Raw genomic sequence first — 7,701 nt, forward strand, 5'->3', positions numbered from 1 at the left:
TGCAATTTATTACCTTTTTCCAACTTCCAGTTAGGTCCCTAAAGTCAAACTTTGTCAACATCTGTTTATCTAAAAAGATATATTTCTCTGTACACACATGTACACACACACACACACACACACACACACACCTCTAGAAATGACATACTTCTACTTCTTGCACCAGTATAGTGGCAACAGGAGAAGACAACTGCCCAGTCAGAGCTGAGTGTGTAAATGACATGCTTTACTGGCGTGCAAGCTTCAAACTCGAGAGCCAAGACAGAACATGTCACTATGAGTCAGTATGTGAACAGGGAGTAAGGCTGAGTCCAAATGTCCATCTTCTGAGCTTGCGGCCTGGGCCGCTGCTATGCTCATAACCCTGTATTTATTTTTCAAATTGTAATCCCCTTTAGAGTTTGCGAGGCTGCAACTGCAGGTAAGTTTGGGAATTTGGATTAAGCCTGACCAATGAAAACTGACCCACAGACAAATTTAAAAAGTATTACTTTATAAAAATGATTTACATTTGATTAATTTATTACTCTTTCACAGCGCATGTGTTTGTATGAATTAACGGATAATAAAACATTGCATCTTTTTAATACATTTTTCACTGATACAAGTGATTTATTTACTGATATTTAAAAAAAGAACACTGCCTTTCTTTTCAGAGCAACATCTTATAAAATTTTATTTTTCCAAGGATCGATTCTTCAAGTTATCGCAACGTGACAGATGTAGGAAAATGTCTGAAGTTATGTCAGATATTTTTTACATTACTGCCACTGCCTGGCAGGTATTTAGATAAATGTCTGTTTTTCCCCTCGTCAATTCTTTGGCTGAGACATGTTCCGCATATGGGAGGCACCAGTGACCTTTCCTGTAGCATTTACAGCAAAGCTTGTTACCAATATGATTAATTAGATATCTGTATGGAAACACTAATGTGAATGTTACTTCACAACTCTCACACAATGTTTATAAAGTTAATTCGACGATGCTCATTGTTTCCACTCAGCCTTCCCAGACAGTGGTTGGTCTGTTGTACAGTAAGCATACATGCTGTGCTGTTATTCATGTAAGCAGAAAAGCTTACTCCAACTGTGATATTACTGAACAGAATAATCTGTATAAATACAAACCATGTGATATTTCAGTTTTTCTTTTTTAATAAATTTGCAAAAATTTCTACATTTCTGTTTTTTTCTGTCAAGATGGGGTGCTGAGTGTACATTACTGAGAAATAAAATGAACTTTTGATTTTTGGAAAATGGCTGCAATGAAACAAAGAGTGAAAAATTTAAAGGGGTCTGAATACTTTCCGTACCCACTGTACATTTACTTTTTGATAAACCGCAAACGTTACTGACTGGATCTGTAGTTAGTTAGCTCGGTTAGCCGGGCGGCTAGCTGAGTCAGCCCCGGGGCGCTAGAGCCAAACCCGGCAAGAACAACTCAGTCCTGTATACCCTGTCGTTAAACTATCCACTGCCGGTCTCGGAGACTGTGTTTGGTCCCAGTCCGGCCGTAGTGTTCACTCAGTGAGAGCTGAACCAGTCTGCACAGAGTCTGCATGACGGGGAGGGGGGGGGGGGGGGGGGGGGGGGGGGGGGGGTGCGTAACTCACATTCAGCGCTATTGGCTACTGTAAACGCCAATCAATGTTTGCAAGTCCCTCCCTGTCTTTGTGTGTTTATGCAGAACAGCACATTCATGAGAAGATCAAATCAAAACATGTATATTAAAATCTTTAAAATGTTATAAGAACAAAATGAATCAGTCATTTGTTGTTTGAATGAATCCTTAGGCCACACTGTATACGATTTAATAAAGTGTTATTTTTAACCCCAATAACCAACATAAAAATGATTCGTGATAAGATCGTGAATCGTGATTCTGCCTGAAATAAACCGTGATATGATATTTTTGCCCTATCGCCCACCCCTAGTGGGAAGCTGGTGAGGGATCATGATTGTTGGTGTGGGAGTCGGTGGAGGATCTGTGATGACATGGAGTGAAATAAAAAATAAAAAAAAGACTCACCGGATCTCCTCTCAGTCCTCGCTGTCCTTTAGGCCCCGTCTCCCCTCTGATACCCGGGATACCCTGAGGACAACAGTTCAACCTGTCAGTCAACCAGCCAGAGGTCAGAGGTCAACACCTACTAACAACTGAAATATATGAAGACATAACATCTGCTGTAACAGTAACTATATTATTCATATTATTACTAACTTTCACAGTTGATAATAATGTAGGTATAAAATGTCCATTATTTATACTACAGGGTATATACACAGGAATCAAGAAGTGAAATTCAAAACCTTTTAAGACCTTTTTCAACATAATTTAAGACTGCCGCGCCACTATGAGCTGTAACCGGTTAAGTCGGCCTCACACCTTTAAAAGGGGAATTGTGGAGTTTTTAAAAGGAATTTAAACATATTCATAACATTTTATTACCTATACATGACCAGGTTGTAACCTCATCTAAAAATTGAGGCATTCACCAACTTTCTCAGTTGCCAATAACAGCCTGTTTAGGCCTACTGTTTTCTATGTGAAGGACTCGTCGGAAACATTACTGCAAAACATGTGAAACGGTTTTAGTTGGTTCAAACTAGATAATGTTAGCTTGCCTGCAAACGCCGACCAGTTGATAACTACCTCACATAGTTGTAACTTATTTTCAGTCACAAATATGTAAAGCGTATGCTGTTGGTTGCAATCTGAAACCTTACTGCTAGAAGCCACTAAAAACTACACAGCCCACCTTTGCATCCTAAAGCTGATTTGTGTAAACTTTAGTAAAACAGATGTAAAATAGAACAAGGGGAACGTGTGCTCTCAGAAGGAGGAGGAGGCGGCCAGAAGCAGCACATATTGGCACAATGGCATCCTGGCTCTGGCTAAATCTTTCCACTACAGTGGCTCGATCCAGAACCTGGAGGAGGAACTAGTACAAATGAGTGTATTAGTATAATATTATAACATTATATTAAAAGTACATTGTTAATATAATAGTAAACTGATAGTTTTATATTTATGTTAATTATATGTTGTTAGTATATTCATTATAATTATAATCTATATTCTATAATAGTTTAGTATATAGTTTACCACTATTATAATATTAATTCCAGTTACAGCCGTTTCATTTTGTGGTTGTTTTTTTATTCATTAACTTTGTGAAAGAAAAGTATTCTACAGTTAGTCTCTAACTTTAATTTTAAGTAGGCTACTAACTCGTCAGTAATCATAACTATTTAGGCAGAAGGATTAGTTCAACATTTGGAAAGTTTGCTGTAGCACATCAAACTTTTTTTTTTTAAATCCCGCTCCATACAGGCTGTGATTAATCTGTTCACGAAAAGTGACGATGACGAGCGCATCGGCTTTATGAAAAGTCGAACGTGTTTTAATAAAAAGGCACAGATGTAGCTAAATAGCCAGCTAACGTTAGCCAAACCAATATGCTGCTTATATTCTCCCTGTTGTCTGCTGTCTTACCGCTTCACCTGCCGACAGCGCATCTCGCTCTTGTTATTGAGTAACGGGGCTGTTCAAGCGACCACAGAGCTAAGTCCGACCATGTCTTGAACAATTAGGGATCCGGCGTGGTGGAAGGTTACGGTCTGTTGTGCTCGTAAATCAGTTTTCCGGTTCCATTTTTAGGGGCGTATGAGTGTGAAAGGCTTGCACGCAAGATCCTAGATCCCTGCGCCTAACGTCACACAAAACAACAACTCACTACGTTCTGCCTGTCTAGTAATTTTGGCTATGCAATATAAATAAATATGTTCACCCACACTTTTACCATACAAACTCTTTGGACAAAAAGGATGTTCACATGGACAAAAATATCTATAAAATTTAATACCCAGTTAAATGGCGATCAAGACTTTTTAATGGCCTTAATTTTCGCAAAATTGATTTATTACCTTTTAAGACTTTTTAAGACCCCGCAGACACCCTGTACAAATTTTTATTGTTTAAAACCCTTTCATGCATGAATCACGACAGCCTCTGTTGGGATTTTATTTCCTATGTGTTTTTTTATTGCTCTGTAGGCATGAAAAAAAAAAATTAAATTTTAAAAAAAAAATTAACAAGTTTTCAACTGAAGAAAAAGTTATTTAATAAAACAACGAATTAAATGATATCGTATGTAAAAACTATATTTTTAATGCTGTTAAACAAATGTGGTCTTTTAACATATTCTAATACCATTTAATCAAATGCAAAAGCTTTGAATCTCACTTCTGACTCTGTCATTCTGAGCATCCTCAGCTCCACTATCACTGCTGCTAGCATTTGGTGATTTTCCTATTTGTGGCAGCCATTCATCATCACTGCCACTAGTAGAATCCTCATTCGATTCTGATGGATTTGCTTCACTATCCTGAATGCTTTTCTATTACTCGCTGCTCGCAGCTCTACAAAACATAAAGACACTAAATGTTACTTAATGGAACTACTCCGCACAAAATATTGTTTTTGTTAGAAATACTGTAAGTTTTAGATTCTAATAACATAATTCCACTGGTTTACATCCAAAACAATTACTGCACATAAAGTATTTTCAAGAACAACAAAGTCTCACTAATAGTTAGGTGCAGTGAAATACAGCCAGCGATGCATAATGTCCAATTTAGTGGTCAGATGATTTCCTTCCAACATAAAATCAATACTTGGGAAGTTTAACAATCGTATTAGTTGTTACTAGATGTTAACATTTTATTTAACTGCAGGGGTCTCCTATAATTGAAAGACTAGCAAGATTTACCTGAGGTGCTTAGCGTTTCTGATCAACTGTCGGCCATCTTGGTTGTGGCAAATTTAAGTTGCACTTAAAACGGCTTGCCAGACGGTGGCAGTGTATGACATGACCGACTAGCGTCCACTGTAGTGGCTGATGTCAAACTAGACTATCAGAACCTCTGCCCATAAAGTTAAACAGCCTTTGAATAGCTGTCCACTGTAGTCACCACTACGCTTGAAAGGGTTTTAAGTATTATTTATTTTAATCTATGCTCTTTATACCTGAGCTGATTAAAAAGCTAAACATCCTTTAATAAAAATTCTGTCCACAGACCAAAGACAATACTAGTACCAACGTGCAGGGAAATGAAAAAGTTTTTTTTACTGGGTTTCCTGGGTGTCCTTTATCTCCTCGTGCTCCATCTGGTCCCGTCTCTCCCTGCAAACACAAAACCAGAAACACACCTCAGTACAGAGAAGATAAAAACCCACATATCTAATGTATTTCACATCATCTGACTTTACTAGGTTCGCTAAATCGCTACAGAAATCATTATTTTGCCCCCCCCCCTAAAGTCTCCCACTTTTACATCTTGTATCCCTGTCTACAAATATCAAAGATGTAGCCAGAATCCTGGGTTAACATTTAGGTTTGGGTATCATTCATTTTACGTTTTCAGTACCAAAAACAGTTCCCTTAAAGTGATACAGATACCAATAAAGTACTTCAATCGATACCGTGTGTAAAATGCCACCTATGATGTCATAGTAGTTGATTTGTATTATTTTTGTTGCCGTTATAGACGAGCAAGGTGATCGATTTTCTTTTGTTCTTATCTCAAATAACTTAGAATTTCCCAATACTTTTAACTATCAGATCCTCCTCATCCTGATTAGTTCATCCTCACTGGTAATATTATACGGAAAAACACTACAGCTCGGGAATTTTTTTATATTTGAATGAGAGAGGAGTGAAATAGTTTAGTGACCAAAAAATTTAAGGTATTTTGCTGATACGTGTGTTGAAAGTAAACAGCGGAAAATTATTTTGTTAGCTTTCAATGAATAAACTGAATTACACTAAAGACTCAAACAGCGGAAAGAGAGGCTGCACGTCCATCCGATCAAACCAGCTACACCTCAAGCAGCTGCAGTCGGAGGCTCCATCAGTAAAATCCGCTGATCGCTGCTGCACCACAAAAGCCTTTAATTGATGTGATGGAATGCAGTGAAACCAACAGAAAGTCAAGCTTTTGGTGATAAACTTGCAACAGTGAAAAAACATGCATGAGACCGCAGCCGAAGGGGAGCGGCTGAGCAGGCACATTTCTTTCTTTCAGTGTGTTGCTTGTGTGTTTCGCTGCAAGCAAAAACTATGAAAGTCATTTTTTGCCGCAATTTATTTCATCTAAGTTAGATTACTGTAATTTATTATATTTAGGGCTGAGCCAGAGAATTATCTCACCACTTCAGCTGGTACACGACACCACTGCTGGACTTTAAACTAACACAAGACATCAGTCCTGTTTCACCCTCTCTTCACTGGTTACCAGCAGCGTTGGGCAAGTTACTCAGAAATAGTAATATTTTACTAGTTACTTATTACTCCTTAAAAAAGTATTATTACTTATTACTGGGTGATAAAAGTAACAAGTTAAGTTACTTTATTACTTTCCAGTGTTTCCCACAGAATGATGGGGGGGGGGGGGGTTCATGACAGAGGGAGAGAGAGAGATAAGAAGAGGGAGCGAGCGAGGAGGTGGTGCACGAATATGCTCCTCAATACAAAAAATTATATGCTAATTATGGGAAACACTGCTTTAACCACCGCCCCCATTCACCCCCCAACAAAGCAGTCTCTCCTGACCTTTTAATTAATATCATATTAATAACAGCAGCAAGGAGTGTGGTTTTTACAAAGCATATAGCCTAGGCTTAACACTTAACACCACCGGCTGAAATAAAAAAAAAAATAAGGCAAATAAATCTCGACTTATAAATAGCCGTTTCTCTGCACATGTAGCCTCGTTCTCCTTTCTTCCTTTAGTTTTTGGCTATAAGCGGACATGAACAACAAAGTCCGGTAACGCTGACCTGACGCATAGTCGTGGATTCACGCCCTGCCTGAGAACCTGAGGCTTTCAGGATCGAAAACATCTTTTACAATCATTTCTCAAGACATAACTTTACAAAACTTCCTTTTATTAATGTTAGTGCATCCTTCTGGTCTAATATGTTATTTTTTACTGTATCAATGTTGCAGAATATTTTTTTTAAATTTTATATAATTTTAAATTTCTTGATTTTGTGGCTATTTTATGGTTTTAATTCATGTTCAACCATGTAAAGCCTTTTGTAACTATGTGTTGCTGTTGAATAAAGTTTATTATTAGGGCCCGAGCACGAACGTGTGAGGTCCCTATTGAATTTGCTCGGATTATATATATATATTTTTTTTTTGCAAAGTAGGCTCAACTGACATGGCCTAAACATTCTCGAAAACTCACCAAAATTTGCAAACATGTCAGAACCGGTGAAAAATTTCGTATTCTACAAGTTTCGCACATGGGCGTTGCAAAATGACTCGCTAGCGCCACCTAGAAAATTGGAAAAAAATTAGCCCCTCGTTCACGTTCAACCTACATGTACGAAATTTTCTGGGGACATGTATCATATCAAGACGCACAAAAAAGCCTCAAGAACCCATAGCCTAAAGTCAACAGGAAGTCGGCCATTTTGAATTTTACAGCCATTTTTGGATGATTTACACACTTCGTACTTTAACGAACTCCTCCTAGGGATTTAGTCCGACCGACCTCAAATTTCTGCTGTGCCTTCTAAAGGCATTGAAGATGAAAAGTTGTGCTATTTTCAAGTTTTCGTCAATGGGCGTGTCCGTGGCGTGGCGTCAGAGATCAAGTCTTCGCCATGACACAGGAAGTTGTTGTAACTTCA

The 7,701-nt window shown here is 38.1% G+C and overlaps 1 long non-coding RNA gene across 1 annotated transcript in view; it reads right to left on the reverse strand.

Moving 5' to 3' along the window:
- LOC123967621 overlaps nt 1-7,701 on the reverse strand; it is a 19,514-nt gene that overhangs the window by 10,122 nt on the left and 1,691 nt on the right. Inside the window, exons 3-4 of the long non-coding RNA XR_006824295.1 lie at nt 5,132-5,185; nt 2,029-2,091 (exon numbers count right to left, since the gene is read on the reverse strand). This is a non-coding gene — a long non-coding RNA (uncharacterized LOC123967621). The remainder of the gene's footprint in view (nt 1-2,028; nt 2,092-5,131; nt 5,186-7,701) is intronic.

The sequence above is a fragment of the Micropterus dolomieu genome, linkage group LG03, assembly GCF_021292245.1.
Source record: "Micropterus dolomieu isolate WLL.071019.BEF.003 ecotype Adirondacks linkage group LG03, ASM2129224v1, whole genome shotgun sequence".
Classification (NCBI taxonomy): Eukaryota; Metazoa; Chordata; class Actinopteri; order Centrarchiformes; family Centrarchidae; genus Micropterus; species Micropterus dolomieu.